At 52.8% G+C, this 17,103-nt stretch overlaps 1 protein-coding gene across 2 annotated transcripts in view; it reads right to left on the bottom strand.

Annotated features, from left to right (window-relative positions):
* The window catches only part of LOC138526900 (hepatic lectin-like), a 316,016-nt gene that overhangs the window by 198,537 nt on the left and 100,376 nt on the right, over positions 1-17,103 (bottom strand). The window lies entirely within an intron of this gene.

Here is a 17,103-nt window from a genome sequence, read left to right on the forward strand (position 1 = left end):
GAAAAGAAACCATGATGTTCAACAGATATCAGTGCAAAGCAGAACACATTTAGTTGTTAGCTGTTTAACTGAGAGCACTGACTGGTTGTTTGACTCTCTTATGTAAAGCCATGTAGTCCTAATCAAACATGGGGCCTATTCACAGTCTAATTTGTTGAACTTGCAATACTTTGTACAAAAAGCAACAATGGTGTTCAACAGATATCAGTGCATAAAGGAAAATCCCTTGGTTTTTAACTGTTGAACCTAGGACACCAAATGGCTGTTTGGCCCTCTTGTGAAAACCCATGTAGTCCCAATCAGACATGGGGCCTATTCATGGTCGACACGCTAAACTCTAGCTATTGGTACAAAACAGATATTGTGGAAGTGGCAGGGGATTTTACTGTCCTGCTTCCTCAGACGCTTCAGCTTGTTGTAGTAGAAGCCTTCCTGTAGACCTAGAATATTAATGGTCATTTAAAACTATCTGACCTCAAAGACCATTGAACGCTGCTATTGGCAGCCACTGTCCCACTGACCTTCAGTCCTGAATCTCCCAGCTTTGATGGGATGAAAGTGCAAAGAGGTGGAGGGTGAATATTTGTTGCTCAAGGGGCCAAGAGATAGCCTCAAATGCCAGTGTTCTAAATCTGTAACAAAAATATATATATATATACAGCAAAGTGTATATTTGGTAACATGTGGCATTAGGGCTCTAAAGTACAGTGAACCATGTGTACCTGTGGCTACCGTATATGCAAACTCAAATTTTTCATATGTCGCTTGGTTACAGGGAATGCCATGTTTAAAGGAGCTCATGAGGTGGTCCTGCATAATGCAGGAAACCTGACTGTGGAGAGGGGAACACAAACGGAAAACTAGCGTTAAAGGATCACCCACGGTGTGGAACAAACAATGTGCCTAGCTCACGATAAGTATCCAGGCAAGCGATATTAAATAACACAGAGTTGATAGACCGCCGTCTTCATATGCGGCTCAGTGCAGATACTGACAAACCTGCAACAGGGGGTCTTAGTCCTGTAGCTCCTGTAAAAAATTGTCAGTTCAGGGGAAGTTTGTAAACCACTTTCTGAAACCACTGAGCCAACTAACTACTTCCTTCTTAAAAGACACCATGAGCATGATTGACCATTTTGAGATTTCACCTATCGATACGTCTACACAACTCCTAGTTACGATGAACTTAAGAGCACTTTATACAAGTATACCATAGGACACTGCCATTGACTGCATTTGTGATCATTTAACTCACCCTATGGTTCAAGACACGGTACCTGTGAACTTCATCATTGAACTACTCACTATAGCTCTCTCCAAGAATGTCTTCATGTTTGATGACACGTTCTATCTACAGGTTTGTGGCACAGCCGTGGAACAGCTTTTGCGCCCAGTCTATCAGTGATATACATGGCTGCCTAAAAAATGCACATGTCTTTGCGGATGAGAATCCCTTCCATCGAAGGATCTCAAAGTGGAAAAGGTACATAGATGATACTATCTTCATGTGACAAGGGGACCTATGTACCCTCATGGAATTTCACACCTGGTTGAACAATAGAACATCGAAAATCTAGTTCACCATGTCAAGCAGCCCCAGGCAGGTCAACTTACTTGACCTCATTGTCCAAAAAAAGAAGGCAATCTCACATGCAATCTATACAAGAAAAGCACTGATAGAAACACCTTGTTACATTTCAATAGCTTTCACCCCAGAATGCTGAAGGTAACGTCCCATATGGGCAATATTTTTGCATCAAGAAGAATTGTTAGTGTATAACGGATCACTCATTTTTTAAATGAGGAGGCGAGCCTATAGACGTTAAAAAGTCCATCGGCTGTGTATAACATCTCCAAAAACATATTAACTACAGAAGAGACAGCCGTCTTAGAGAAAGGATTCTCTTTCATTCCAATGAAAAATCCCAGCAAAATGGAATTGGAAATTGAACTTCGAAACTTCTTTAGAAAGGTACGCCTTAGAGATTACTTTGCGACCAAAATCGGTGAGTCCACTGATGATAGTAATACACCTTTTAGACCCAAGTCAGGGTTCACTCCTACAGCCCAAATTATCTCTAATGAAACTATAATATTTGAACGTTCTGTCCTGAGGGACTTCAATTCCATCCTGTCTACCCCTTTGGAGGCTAAACATAAAGGCTCATATAATTTCTCTAAGAAAGAGTGGCAGTGTCTACGTAATCTTAAGGAAGATTCTTCTATCATCATTAAACAGACCGATAAAGGCGGGGCATAGTGGTATGTGACACTGAGTACTATGACACCGAAGTTATGAGACAGCTGGATAATGCTGCTGTTTATCTTAAACTAAGAGGTGATCCCACCAATAGCATCAGGAGGGAAATTCTAGCTGTCACTACACAGGCACATGGCATCGACATATTAAGCGACAAGGAGTTTGAATACCTCACAACTAAAGGAACTAGGACTCCCTTGTTTTACATTCTTCCCAAGGTGCACACAAATAGCCTTAACCCTCCGGGTAGGCCTATTGTTTCTCTGTGCGGATCTATCTTGGAACCTTTGGGAAAATATCTAGATTTTTTCCTCAAACCTCTAGCAGCTGCTACTGCCACCTATTTGGCTGACACAACAGATGCAATTTTGCACCTTGAGGGGATGCTATTTGTGCCTGCAACCCATCTATTTATCACACTAGAGGTGGAGTCTTTGTACTCCAACATTCCACAGTTGGAGTCATTACCGATAATGAAGTTCTTTTTGGACTCTAGAAGTGACCCCCAAATGGTCCCCAGTGAATTTTTGATTGCACTATTGGAAATAGCTCTGACCAAAAACTATTTCAGGTTCAAATAATCATTCTTTATACAAACTTAGGGTACTGCCATGGGCGCAGCATTTGCCCCGTATTACGCCATCCTTTATATGTGGGCATTTGAAAAGGCCTTTATTTTGAACAACTCCAATCCATTCTACCAGGCCATAATATTTTACAAGAGGTATATAGATAACATTATTATCATCTGGGACAAAACTAAAGGTGAAAATGCAGGGTTTTTTACATGGATTAATGCCCTTAATGTATACCTTAAGTTCACTATGTCCGCAGACAACAACTCTATACCTTTTTTGGATCTCCTAGGTAAGGCTGAAAATGGATCTATTGCCATGGACCTCTATCGCAAAACCACAGATAGAAATACCATACTCCATTTTGATAGTTTCCACTCCCACTCATTACAGACTAGTATTCCGTATGGGCAGTTTTTGAGGGCAAGGCGGAACTGCACTGATAAACACAATTTTTCTTTACAAGCAGATATAATTCAAAATCGTTCGCAGTCCAGGGGTTACCCCACCCTTGTGTTAAGACAGCCACGAAAAAGAGCACACCACCAACACCGGGATATTTTGTTATCCAATAATTAATCTAACACACGGTTGGTGTGTGCAATGACATTCAGCACCCACCACCAGGCCATTTAAAAGGCTATAAACAAACACTGGCCCTTGCTACAGCTAAATTATTCCAAATTGGATTTACCGATGTATGCCCTTAAAAAAGGCAAGTATCTCAAAAATTGGCTATCCAAAGCCGACAGAGCCCAAGTGACACAAAACTCAATCACTATCTCTGAAATATGGGGCATGAAGAAAATCTGCGGCTATTTCTCATGTGGCTAAAGTTGCCAATATGCGTCAACTTTGACAAGCAAACGGTGAGTATCAATAACAAAACATGGCACCTTAAAGATCATAATACCTGTTATTCTAAGAATGTTATATAGTCTGTTACATGCCCCTGCAATAAGACTTATGTAGGCAAGACATTCAGGTCGGTGAAACCTAGAATTACGGAACACAAGTCAAAAATAAGAACTAAAAGTGCCTCATACCCCTTAGTACCCCATTTTCTTGAGAATAACCACAACTATGATGAACTCACCTGGTGTGTTTTGGAATTAGTCACAGGCGTGGACCTATATGCCACTGCCACTAGACTTTCCACCCAGCAACAATGGTGGATTTATAACACCCAGAGTTTCTCTACAGGGCTCAGTCTTCAAGAGGAGTGGATCTTGGGCTCTTCACTTATTAAAGCCTGAGCATATATCCTTTATACATGAATTGTCCTCATATTGTAGTGTTTGAATACTGACAACCAGTGGGTTGTCAACTAAACCCTGTTATAACCCAGGTGAATAATTAACATCTATTGAAGGCATTGGTATCAATAGAGATTATTTCGTGCTGAAATAAAAAGAAATATATTTTTTGTATAATACCAGTTGGGATCACATATGGCCTCCAATTTGAACCTGTGTGTACCTATGGCGCGATCTTTGTATTTCTATCAATGAATGACTTCGGCCGAGGAGGTTGAGCTGCCCCTTACAAATACAGGCGGATCTGTGCGCGTACGATACTGGCATCCGAATGGTTAAGCGTCCGTAAGCAGAGCACGCAATATATTTTATAGTCCTACGTCTATCTCTTCTGATTCTCGTTTAGTTCACGTTACGGACTAGTGTTCTAACACACACTATAGGTGGGACGAACACGCCGCTTTGACACCGGCTATATTTGTTTGCAAATAAACGCCCGTTTGAGACCAGACAAGGCGTTGCTTCTAGCCGGCTACATGTTCTAAGAAAGAGAGAGGAGGGGAGGCCCCCACAGGCTTCACGGTAAGTGTCTAGAAGCCATAGAGTCGGCTAAATCCTGGTTTGCCAGGTCGAGTTATGAACTAACTTAAACACTAACTTGCATTGGCCACTTGAAATGAGGCGAATATGTAACGCTCCGTAACACCTGTATCATGTACACTGCTGGCGTTGGCATCATGGGTCCAGGTGCATTTTTCTTTTAAAGTGTAGATTCCCTAGTGTTGACAGCATGAATGGATTTATAACACGTTAATTCTTAGAGATAGACATCAATGAATTAAAGATGTAATTTATCTGTTGTGCTAGATGGCGGCGCTGCCCTTTCTAATGCACTAATTATAGAAAAAATCTTTCATTGGGCAAAAAAGAAAAAAATATGTATCTCTTTGCTTAAGGGATAAGAGGAATGTTGGTACTGTACCGTGAGCTTTCTAATTCAGACTGAATACTCGCTGATTAGTGCCTTTGATATGTTTCCTGTTATACAGGTGCCGTTATTCAATCCAGAGCATTGGTCTCTGTTGTCTTTTTACCTTATCAGGCTATAAGCCTCCAATAAGAGGACGTTTTCACTAAACTTGACTGACAGTGAACTAAACACGAGGAGTGCCTATGAGCACTAAACTGTGGTGTCTGAAAATGTGCTTCCTATGGCCATCCGGGCTATAGGCATGGGCAAACCGAATGCAGTTGGCTAGGTCATTTCACTTTTTTTGCAAATAGGGGGAAGTAGTCCCCACTTGAATGAATGTCCTTGTTTTGTGTCTCTGTCGACCAACCGCGTGGTGGCCTATACAGTGCCGGGCAGACACTCTACTGGAAGCAATAGTTTAATATCTCCTTCAGCCCTTCATTTGAGAATATCGTAATTATTGGGATTATTCTCCCCCTCCACATGAATGCTTCAGGATACGATTGTAACTGAAGCTTGCTTGACTGTATAGTATTTCTCAAATGGACCGAAACCTAATGTGATTCTTTCGTCTTTTCTTTTCTTTTTTCCTGTTTTTTTTATTTTATCTACTACAGGGTTGATTAATTTCGCTTACCCTCTATTGACTGTAATGATATGTTGTATTTTTAAATTATATCGTATTCTCTGATGAATACACAAGGGATAGCACTGTAATAGTTGCACCCATATCATTTAATACATGAGTAGCGATCGGAGCTACTTATAATAGCTATAAGAGCCCCAAACAAGACCCAAACAATTAATCCATGGTTCGCTGGGACAGTTGAGAAAACGAAACTCCCAACACAGGTGAAGGGAATCGCCTAAGCCGGGTGGGCCAAAATTCGCAGGTGTACCAGCGGAAAAATGATGCCATTAGTGTATGGGCATCAAAACAATCAACACAGTGATGAAGGCAAAAAGAAACCTGAATTGAAAGATAAATATATTGGGCGGCAGAATAATTCTAATTGTACAAGAATGCCGCTCAAACTGCTCTCACAGGTACTGCTAAGACAAACAGACATAATATAGTGGCAAGGGAGTGCTGTATGTCAACTACATTGACCTAGGGACCATTAGTAGTATGATAGTATAACAGGTCAGCCTAGCAATATTCATTTCATAACAAAAGTAGTTTCGACTGTGAAAAAGTTCTTCTAACTAGACTCCAGTTGATTCCCGTCTCCATCAGGTGCAGAGTCCACACAGCACCCCCAGTCTCCTACTTCACTGAATTTCAATATGGCCCAGGCGCCATCATGTGATGGGTCGTGGATGTGGTGAACACAAACACCAATGTGACAAATGCACTCTTAGATAAGGAAGACTAATGGGTCTTCAAGTTACGAAAACTCACCAGAGGCCTCAATGAACAGGCACCTGGCTATATATAGAATTTGTGCTGTCTTTTTTATGTGACTTGGTCTGTCCTCCTTGCCATCCAAGGGCATTCCACATGTCACAGTGTGCCCCCTTAGAAGAAGCAATGCCCCGGGAAACATGACTGCTACTCATGCATTAAATGATTTGCCTGAGTGGATGTAACTATTAAGTATGTCCAGGTTAGAGTTCAGATTCAGATAGAAGCACATGTGACATTCCCCCACATGGCCACCTGACCGACTCATGTATTAAATGATATGGATGTGACTATTAAATATGTCCAGGTCAGAATACATATGCATTCAGAACCACGTGTGTTATCCACCCACAGGTTCATCTGCTTCTTACTATATGACATTTCAGCAGCATATCATTTCCGTACCGTACTCCTGTACAGCACAATCCTGTTTATAAATGACAACATTATCTATTGGGTGGCGAGCAGGGTCTTACACCAGAATCCTGCCTTGCACACTGTCAATACTGCTACAGCTACACGGTCATCTCCATTTTGAGCTAGGTACATTCTAAGATTGGCTGCCCTTGTTGCGACTCACCAGCTGTCTTCTGCCGTGCTGTGCGTGAACCACGTTCAACTAAACCAATGAGTGGGTGTCACCTTTATACATAGTCAGTTTCAGTCGCTCTGCTTCGCTCGCAGCACGTTACCATGGAAAACGTACAAAGGACACCATCAGCTAACATACGAGGTTCCTCTCACCCTTTAGCCTCGCCGTCCACGACAGGCGCTTTAACATAGTCGGTTATTTTTATATACCCATGGCGGCCTGTGGCAACATTAACTTCAGTTAATTCCCCTGCATTTAGGATTTTCTACAGGAGCTACGGGACTAAGACCCCCTGCTGCAGGTGAGACAGTATCCACTCTAAGCCGCCTATAAAGACAGCGGGCTATCAACTCCGTTTTGCCTGTCCCAGGTACAGTTAATATCGCTTGGAAGGAAACTCTTCGTGAGTAAGGCAGATTGTTCCACACCAGGGGTAATCCTTTAACCCTCGTTTCCGTCTGTGTTCCCCTTTACACATCCACGTTTCCTGCATCATCCAGGACCACCTCGTGAGCTCCTTTAAACACAGCATTCCTTATTATTTAGTGACATATGCAACATTTGTGTTTGCATGTATGGAAGCCACGTGTACACATGGCTCACTGTACTTTAAAGCCCTGATGCCATATGGTACCTAATACACACTTTGGTGTATATATGTATATATATATATATATATATATATATATATATATATATATATATATATATATATATATATATATATATATATATATATATATATAGTGAAAAATCTTTGTTACAGGGACGTTATGGTTAAGTTGCGCTAATAAAAACCTATGAAATTCAGTAAAAAAACTTTGTCAAAGGGACGTTATGGTTCCAAGTAAAACCGAAAAACCCTTGAAATTCGCCAGTTATGGTAAGCTAAGCAACCATAACTCGCGCCACCACCGTGCACTGCTAAGACTAACACCCAACACATCAAAGATGACATCACAAATGTCATTGATGACATAACTGATGACATCACATGTGTATGTACTTTTCATGAAATATATGTACAAGGGATTCTTATTATAATGTTGCGAAACAAGTGTCAAGGATCATTGCAATAAATATCATACCCTAATTAGTACTTTGAACGATGCATTGATATAAATAGCATTCTATTATGGGATTCTATCTAGTATACTAAGCTACTCATGCAGAAACATAACATTGTGTGCAGTGTACAAGATGAAGGTATAATATTCGTAATGTTAATATGTTGAATAATGAAATGATAATTGTTTTCTTAATAGATTTTTGTGTACTGTGAAATATGTAATAAGTAGCTCATGAAACACATGTATTACATAATTGCATTACTATAGACAAAACACAAAGACACTAGAACACATACCAATATGGGTATATACAGGGAAAGTGAAGTTAGCAAAAAAGCACAAGTTGTAGCAGAAACAATTCATAATTTAACTGATTATTTTCATGCAAATAAATGATTGCTCTGTTTCAAAGCTGCTATTTACCCTAGGTATATGTATCACTTGATGTGATTGGACCCTAAGGAAAGTAGTGTGAGTACAATGTATACAAATATGGCCATATACAGGGAAAGTACAGCCATAAAAAAAAAACAGATCTATCAGAAAGTGCTCATAGGTCTATTGATTATCTTTATGCACAAAAAGGATTGCTGTCTTTCAAGCTTGTGTCTTCCCGTATGTATATGTTTCATATGATGTGACTGGACTCTAAGGGAATTACTGTAAGAACCTACTTGAAGGATACGTCTACAAATAAAATACATGTTTTAGTTTCTGACTGTTACTGAAGAAAACCATGTGGCCTAGATATGTCAGCAAAAGAAAAAAGAGTGAGCCAGACATGTGATGCCATCAGTGATGTCATCAATGACATTTGTGATGTCATCTTTGATGTCCTGGGTGTTATTCTTAGCAGTGCACGGTGGTGGCGCGAGTTATGGTTGCTTAGCTTACCATAACTGGTGAATTTCAAGGGTTTTTCGGTTTTACTTGGAACCATAAAGTCCCTTTGAAAAAGTTTTTCACTGAATTTCATAGGTTTTTAGTAGCGCAACTTAACCATAACGTTCCTTTAACAAAGTTTTTCACTGAATTTCATCATAGGTTTTTAGTAGCGCAACTTAACCATAACGTCCCTTTAGCAAAGTTTTTTCATTGAATTTCATAGGTTTTTATTAGTGCAACTTAACCATAACGCCCCTGTAACATTTTTTTTAAACTAAATTTTAAAGGTTTTCATTAGTGCAACCTCACCATAACATCCTTTTCAATAGATGAAGACCACTAACATCTTATGTCCTCAAAGTGGGAACATCGGGTGGTAAAAAAAACAAAAAGATTTTCCTTCCTACACCGGGACGCCTGCGGCTTCCCGGTGTAGGAAGGAAAATCTTTTACCAAGATGGCCACCATGGAAAGGGAAGGCGGGGTGTATAAAGAACACAACAGGGCATGAGTGGGGGGTGGGGAGGAACAGGGGAGACACATGGGCATGAGCGGGGGGTGAGAGGGAACAGGGTACAAACGGGGCATGAGCCGGGGGTGGGGGGGAAAGGAAGGAAACACGGGGCATGAGCGGTGGTGGGGGGAACACGAGAGAGACACGGGGCATGTGCAGCGGGTGGGGAGGAACATGAGGGAGACACGGTATGAGCGGGGGGTGGGGAGGAACAGGAGACAGACACGGGGCATGAGCGGGGGGTGGGGGGAACAGAAGACAGACACGGGGCATGAGCGGGGGGGTGGTGGGCAACAGGAGAGAGACATGGGGCATGAGCAGGGGGCGGGGGGTACAGGAGACAGATACGGGGCATGAGCAGGGGGTGGGTGGCAACAGGAGAGAGACACGGGGCATGAGCGGGGGGTGGGTGGGGTACAGGAGACAGATATGGGGCATGAGCAGGGGTTGGGGGGCAACAGGAGAGAGACACGGGGCATGAGCGGGTGGGGGGAACAGGAGACAGACACGGGGCATGAGCGGGGGGGCAACAGGAGAGACTCACGGGGCATGAGCGGGTGGGGGGAACAGGAGACAGACACGGGGCATGAGCGGGGGTTGCGGAGGTACAGGAGACAGACATGGGGCATGGGCGGGGGGTGGGGGGCAACAGGAATGAGACACGGGGCATGAGCAGGGGGTGGGGGGAACAGGAGTCAGACACGAGGCATGAGTGGGGGGTGGGGGCAACAGGAGACAGACACGGGGCATGAGCGGGGGGTGGGGGGCAACAGGCGACAGACACGGGGCATGAGCGGGGGGTGGGGGGAACAGGAGACAGACACAGAGCATGATTGTGGGGTGGGGAGAACAGGAGACAGACACGGGGCATGAGCAGGGGGTGGGGGGCAACAGGATACAGACATGGGGCATGAGCAGGGGGTGGGGGGCAACAGGAGAGACACAGGGCATGAGCGGGGGGTGGGGGGAACAACAGAGACAGACACAGGGCATGAGCGGGGGGTGGGGGGCAACAGGAGACAGACCCGGGGCATGAGCGGGGGGTGGGGGCAACAGGAGACAGACACGGGGCATGAGCGGGGGGTGGGGGGGCAACAGGAGACAGACACGGGGCATGAGCGGGGGTGGGAGGAACAGGAGACAGACACAGCGCATGAGCGGGGGGTGGGGAGAACAGGAGACAGACACAGGGCATGAGCGGGGGGTGGGGGGCAACAGGAGACAGACACGGGGCATGAGCGGGGGGTGGGGGCAACAGGAGACAGACACGGGGCATGAGCGGGGGGTGGGGGGCAACAGGAGACAGACACGGGGCATGAGCGGGGGGTGGGGGGAACAGGAGACAGACACGGAGCATGAGCGTGGGGTGGGGAGAACAGGAGACAGACACGGGGCATGAGCGGGGGGTGGGGGGCAACAGGAGACAGACACGGGGCATGAGCAGGGGGTGGGGGGCAACAGGAGAGACACCGGGCATGAGCGGGGGTGGGGGGAACAGGAGACAGACACGGGGCATGAGCGAGGGGTGGGGTGAACAGGAGACAGACACGGGGCATGAGCGGGGGTGGGGGGAACAACAGACACGGGGAATGAACGGGGTGGGGGAACAGACACGGGGCATGAGCAGGGGGGTGGGGGGGCAACAGGAGACAGACACGGCGCATGAGCGGGAGGGTGTGGGGGGTAACACGATGGAAACACAGGGGGTGGGGAGAACACGAGGGAGACACAAGACACAGGGCATGAGCGGGGGGTGGGGGGCAACAGGAGACAGACACGGGCATGAGCGGGGGGTGGGGCCAACAGGAGAGAGACACGGGGCATGAGAGGGGGGTGGGGAGAACAGGAGACAGACACGGGGCATGAGCGGGGGGGTGGGGAGAACAGGAGACAGACACGGGGCATGAGCGGGGGATGGGGGAACAGGAGACAGATATGGGGCATGAGCAGGGGTGGGGAGAGCAGGAGACAGACACGGGGCATGAGCGCGGGTGTGGGGGGCAACAGGAGACAGACACAGGGCATGAGCGGGGGGGTGGGGGGCAACAGGAGACAGACACGGGGCATGAGCGTGGAGTGGGGGGTACAGGAGACAGACACGGGGCATGGGTGGGGGCAACAGGAGACAGACACGGGGCATGAGCGGGGGTGGGGGAAACAGGAGACAGACACGGGGCATGAGCGGGGGGTGGAGGGAACAGAAGACAGACACGGGGCATGAGCGGGGGGTGGGGGGCAACAGGAGAGAGACATGGGGCATGAGCAGGGTGCGGGGGGTACAGGAGACAGATACGGGGCATCAGCAGGGGGTGGGGGGCAACAGGAGAGAGACACGGGGCATGAGCAGGGGGTGGGTGGGGTACAGGAGACAGATATGGGGCATGAGCGGGGGTTGGGGGTCAACAGGAGAGAGACACGGGGCATGAGCGGGTGGGGGGAACAGGAGACAGACACGGGGCATGAGCGGTGGGGCAACAGGAGAGAGACACGGGGCATGAGCGGGTGGGGGGAACAGGAGACAGACACGGGGCATGAGCAGGGGGCGGGGGGTACAGGAGACAGACACGGGGCATGGGCGGGGGGTGGGGGGAACAGGAGTCAGACACGGGGCATGAGTGGGGGTGGGGGGAACAACAGAGACAGACACGGGGCATGAGCGGGGGGTGGGGGGCAACAGGAGACAGACACGGGGCATGAGCGGGGGGTGGGGGGCAACAGGAGACAGACACGGGGCATGAGCGGGGGGTGGGGGGAACAGGAGACAGACACGGAGCATGAGCATGGGGTGGGGAGAACAGGAGTTAGACACGGGGCATGAGCGGGGGGTGGGGGGCAACAGGAGACAGACACGGGGCATGAGCAGGGGGTGGGGGGCAACAGGAGAGACAGGGGGCATGAGCGGGGGGTGGGGGAACAGGAGACAGACACGGGGCATGAGCGAGGGGTGGGGTGAACAGGAGACAGACACGGGGCATGAGCGGGGGTGGGGGAAACAACAGACACGGGGAATGAGCGGGGGTGGGGAGAACAGACACGGGGCATGAGCGGGGGGGTGGGGTTTCACAGGAGACAGACACGGGGCATGAGCGGGGGGTGGGAGGAACAGGAGACAGCCACGGCGCATGAGCGGGGGGTGGGGAGAACAGGAGACAGACACGGGGCATGAGCGGGGGATGGGGGCAACAGGAGACAGACACGGGGCATGAGCGGGGGGTGGGGGCAACAGGAGACAGACACGGGGCATGAGCGGGGGGTGGGGGGAACAGGAGACAGACACGGAGCATGAGCGTGGGGTGGGGAGAACAGGAGACAGACACGGGGCATGAGCGGGGGGTGGGGGGCAACAGGAGACAGACACGGGGCATGAGCAGGGGGTGGGGGGCAACAGGAGAGACACGGGGCATGAGCGGGGGCTGGGGGGAACAGGAGACAGACACGGGGCATGAGCGAGGTGTGGGGTGAACAGGAGACAGACACGGGGCATGAGCGGAGGTGGGGGGGGGAACAACAGACACGGGGAATGAGCGGGGGGTGGGGAGAACAGACACGTGGCATGAGCGGGGGGCTGGGGGGCAACAGGAGACAGACACGGGGCATGAGCGGGGGGTGGGAGGAACAGGAGACAGACACGGCGCATGAGCGGGGGGTGGGGAGAACAGGAGACAGACGCGGGCATGAGCGGAGGTGTGGGGGGCAACAAGAGAGAGACACGGGGCATGAGCGGGTGGGGGGAACAGGAGACAGACACGGGGCATGAGCGGGTGGGGGGAACAGGAGACAGACACGGGGCATGAGCAGGGGGGTGGGGGGCAACAGGAGATAGACACGGGGCATGAGCGGGGGGTGGGGAGAACAGGAGACAGACACGGGGCATGAGCCAGGGGCGTGGGGGGCAACAGGAGACAGACACAGCACATGAGGGGAACAGGACACAGACACGGGGCATGAGCGGGGGGAACAGAAGACAGACACGGGGCATGAGCGGGGGTGGGGGGAAGGGGAGAGAGACACACGGGGCATGAGCGGGGGTTGGGCGGGAGGGAGAGAGCCACACAGGGCATGAGCGGGGGGTGGGCGGGAGGGAGAGAGACACACGGGGCATGAGCGGGGGGTGGGCGGGAGGGAGAGAGACACACGGGACATGAGCGGGGGGTGGGCAGGAGGGAGAGAGACACACGGGGCATGAGCGGGGGGTGGGCGGGAGTGATTGAGACACACGGGGCATGAGCGGGGCGTGGGCGGGAGGGAGAGAGACACACGGGGCATGAGCGGGGGTGGGGGGAGGGAGAGAGACACACGGGGCATGAGCGGGGGGTGGGCGGGAGGGGGAGAGAGACACGGGGCATGAGTGGGGGGTGGGCGGGAGAGACACACGGGGCATGAGCGGGGGGTGGGCGGGAGGGGGAGAGACACACGGGGCATGAGCGGGGGATAGGCGGGAGGGGGAGAGACACACGGGCATGAGCGGGGTGGGCGGGAGGGGGAGAGACACACGGGGCATGAGCAGGAGTGGGGGGTAGGGAGAGCGGCACACAAGGCATGAGCGGGGGTGGGGGGAAGGGGAGAGACACGGGGCATGAGCGGGGGGTGGGGGAGAGGGAGAGAGACACACGGGGCATGAGCGAGGGTGGGGGGAAGGGGAGAAACACACGGGGCATGAGCGGGGGGTGGGCGGGAGGGGGAGAGACACACGGGGCATGAGCGGGGGTGGGAGGGGGAAAGACACACGGGGCAAGAGCGCACGGGGCAAGAGCGAGGGTGGGCGGGAGGGGGAGAGACACACGGGGCATGAGCGGGGATGTGGGGAGGGAGAGAGACACACGAGGCATGAGCGGGGGGTGGGGGGAAGGGGAGAGAGACACGGGACATGAGCGGGGGTGGAGGGGAGGGAGAGAGATACACGGGGCATGTGCGGGGGGAAGGGGAGAGAGACACACGGGGCATGTGCGGGGGGTGGGGGGAGGAGAGAGACACACGGGGCATGAGCGGGGGGTGGGCAGGAGGGGGAGAGACACACAGGGGTGGGTGGGAGGGGGAGAGACACACGGGGCATGAGCGGTGGGTGGGTGGGAGGGGGAGAGACACACGGGGCATGAGCGGGGATGGGGGGGAGGGAGAGAGACACACGAGGCATGAGCGGGGGGTAGGGGGAAGGGGAGAGAGACACGGGGCATGAGCGGGGGTGGAGGGGAGGGAGAGAGACACACGGGGCATGAGCGGGGGTGGGGGGAGGGAGAGACACACGGGGCATGGGCGGGGGGTGGGCGTAAGGGGGAGAGACACATTGGGCATGAGCGGGGGGTGGGCGGGAGGGGGAGAGACACACCGGGCATGAGCAGGGGTGGGGGGGAGGTCGAGAGACACACGGGGCATAAGAGGGAGGTGGGGGGAAGGGGAGAGAGACACACGGGGCATAAGGGAGTGGGCACGAGGGGGAGAGACACACGGGGCATGAGCGGGGGTGGGGGGAGGGCGAGACACACACGGGGCATCAGCGGGGGTGTGTGGGAGGGAGAGAGACACAGAGGGCATGAGCGGGGGGTGGGGGAAGGGGAGAGAGACACGGGGCATGAGCGGGGGTGGAGGAGAGGGAGATACACATGGCATGAGCGGGGGTGGGAGGAAGGGGAGAGAGACACACGGGGCATGAGCGGGGGGTGGGCGGGAGGGAGAGAGACACACGGGGCATGAGCGGGGGTGGGGGAGGGATAGAGACACACGTGGCATGAGCAGGGGGTGGGGGGAAGGGGAGAGAGACACGGGGCATGAGCGGGGGTGGAGGGGAGGGAGAGAGACACACGGGGCATGAGCGGGGGTGGGGGGAGGGAGAGAGACACACAGGGCATGAACGGGGGTGGGGGGAGGGAGAGAGACACACGGGGCATGAGCAGGGGGTGGGAGGAAGGGGAGAGAGGCACAGGGCATGAGCAGTGGGTGGGCGGGAGGGGGAGAGACACACGGGCATGAGCGGGGGTGGGGGGAGGGAGAGAGACACACGGGGCATGAGCGGGGGTGGGGGGAGGGAGAGAGGCACACGGGGCATGAGCGGGGGGTGGGGGGAAGGGGAGAGAGACACGGGACATGAGCGGGGGTGGAGGGGAGGGAGAGAGAGACACACGGGGCATGTGCGGGGGGTGGGGGAGGAAGACACCCGGGGCATGAGCGGGGGGTGGGCGGGAGGGGGAGAGACACACAGGGGTGGGTGGGAGGGGATGAGAGACACACGGGGCATGAGCGGTGGGTGGGTGGGAGGGGGAGAGACACACGGGGCATGAGCGGGGATGGGGGGAGGGAGAGAGACACACGAGGCATGAGCGGGGGGTAGGGGGAAGGGGAGAGAGACACGGGGCATGAGCGGGGTAGAGGGGAGGGAGAGAGACACACGGGGCATGAGCGGGGGTGGGGGGAGGGAGAGACACACGGGGCATGGGCGGGGGGTGGGTGGGAGGGGGAGAGACACATGGGGCATGAGCGGGGGGTGGGCGGGAGGGGGAGAGACACACGGGGCATGAGCAGGGGTGGGGGGAGGGAGAGAGACACACGGGGCATGAGCGGGGGGTGGGGGGAAGGGGAGAGAGACACACGGGGCATAAGGGAGTGGGCAGGAGGGGGAGAGACACACGGGGCATGAGCGGGGGTGGGGGGGAGGGCGAGAGACACATGGGGCATGAGCGGGGGTGTGTGGGAGGGAGAGAGACACAGAGGGCATGAGCGGGGGGTGGGGGAAGGGGAGAGAGACACGGGGCATGAGCGGGGGTGGAGGAGAGGGAGGGAGATACACATGCCATGAGCAGGGGTGGGGGGAAGGGGAGAGAGACACACGGGGCATGAGCGGGGGGTGGGCAGGAGGGGGAGAGACACACGGGGCATGAGCGGGGGTGGGGGGAGGGAGAGAGACACACGGGGCATGAGCGGGGGTGGGGGGAGGGATAGAGACACCCGTGGCATGAGCGGGGGGTGGGGGGAAGGGGAGAGAGACACGGGGCATGAGCGGGGGTGGAGGGGAGGGAGAGAGACACACGGGGCATGAGCGGGGGTGGGGGGAGGGAGAGAGACACACAGGGCCTGAGCGGGGGTGGGGGGAGGGAGAGAGACACACGGGGCATGAGCAGGGGGTGCGAGGAAGGGGAGAGAGGCACAGGGCATGAGCAGGGGGTGGCCGGGAGGGGGAGAGACACACGGGCATGAGCGGGGGTGAGGGGAGGGAGAGAGACACACGGGGCATGAGCGGGGGTGGGGGGAGGGAGAGAGACACACGGGGCATGAGCAGGGGGTGGGGGGAGGGAGAGAGACACACGGGGCATGAGCGGGGGTGGGGGGAGGGAGAGAGACACACTGGGCATGAGCAGGGGTGGGGGGGAGGTTTGAGAGACACATGGGGCATGAGTGGGGGGTGGGGGGAGGGAGAGAGACACACGGGGCATGAGCAGGGGGTGGGGGAGGGAGAGAGACACACGGCGTTCGTGTGCAGACGGCAGATCCCGCTCCTCTGCCCTCCGCTGTCCACCATGTGCCGATGGCGTGAGCAGGGGGCTGGAGGAACAGGGGAGAAATGGAGCATGAGTGGTGGTGG

Source organism: Ambystoma mexicanum, chromosome 1q (genome assembly GCF_040938575.1).
Source record: "Ambystoma mexicanum isolate Mex_15411 chromosome 1q, UKY_AmexF1_1, whole genome shotgun sequence".
Classification (NCBI taxonomy): domain Eukaryota; kingdom Metazoa; phylum Chordata; class Amphibia; order Caudata; family Ambystomatidae; genus Ambystoma; species Ambystoma mexicanum.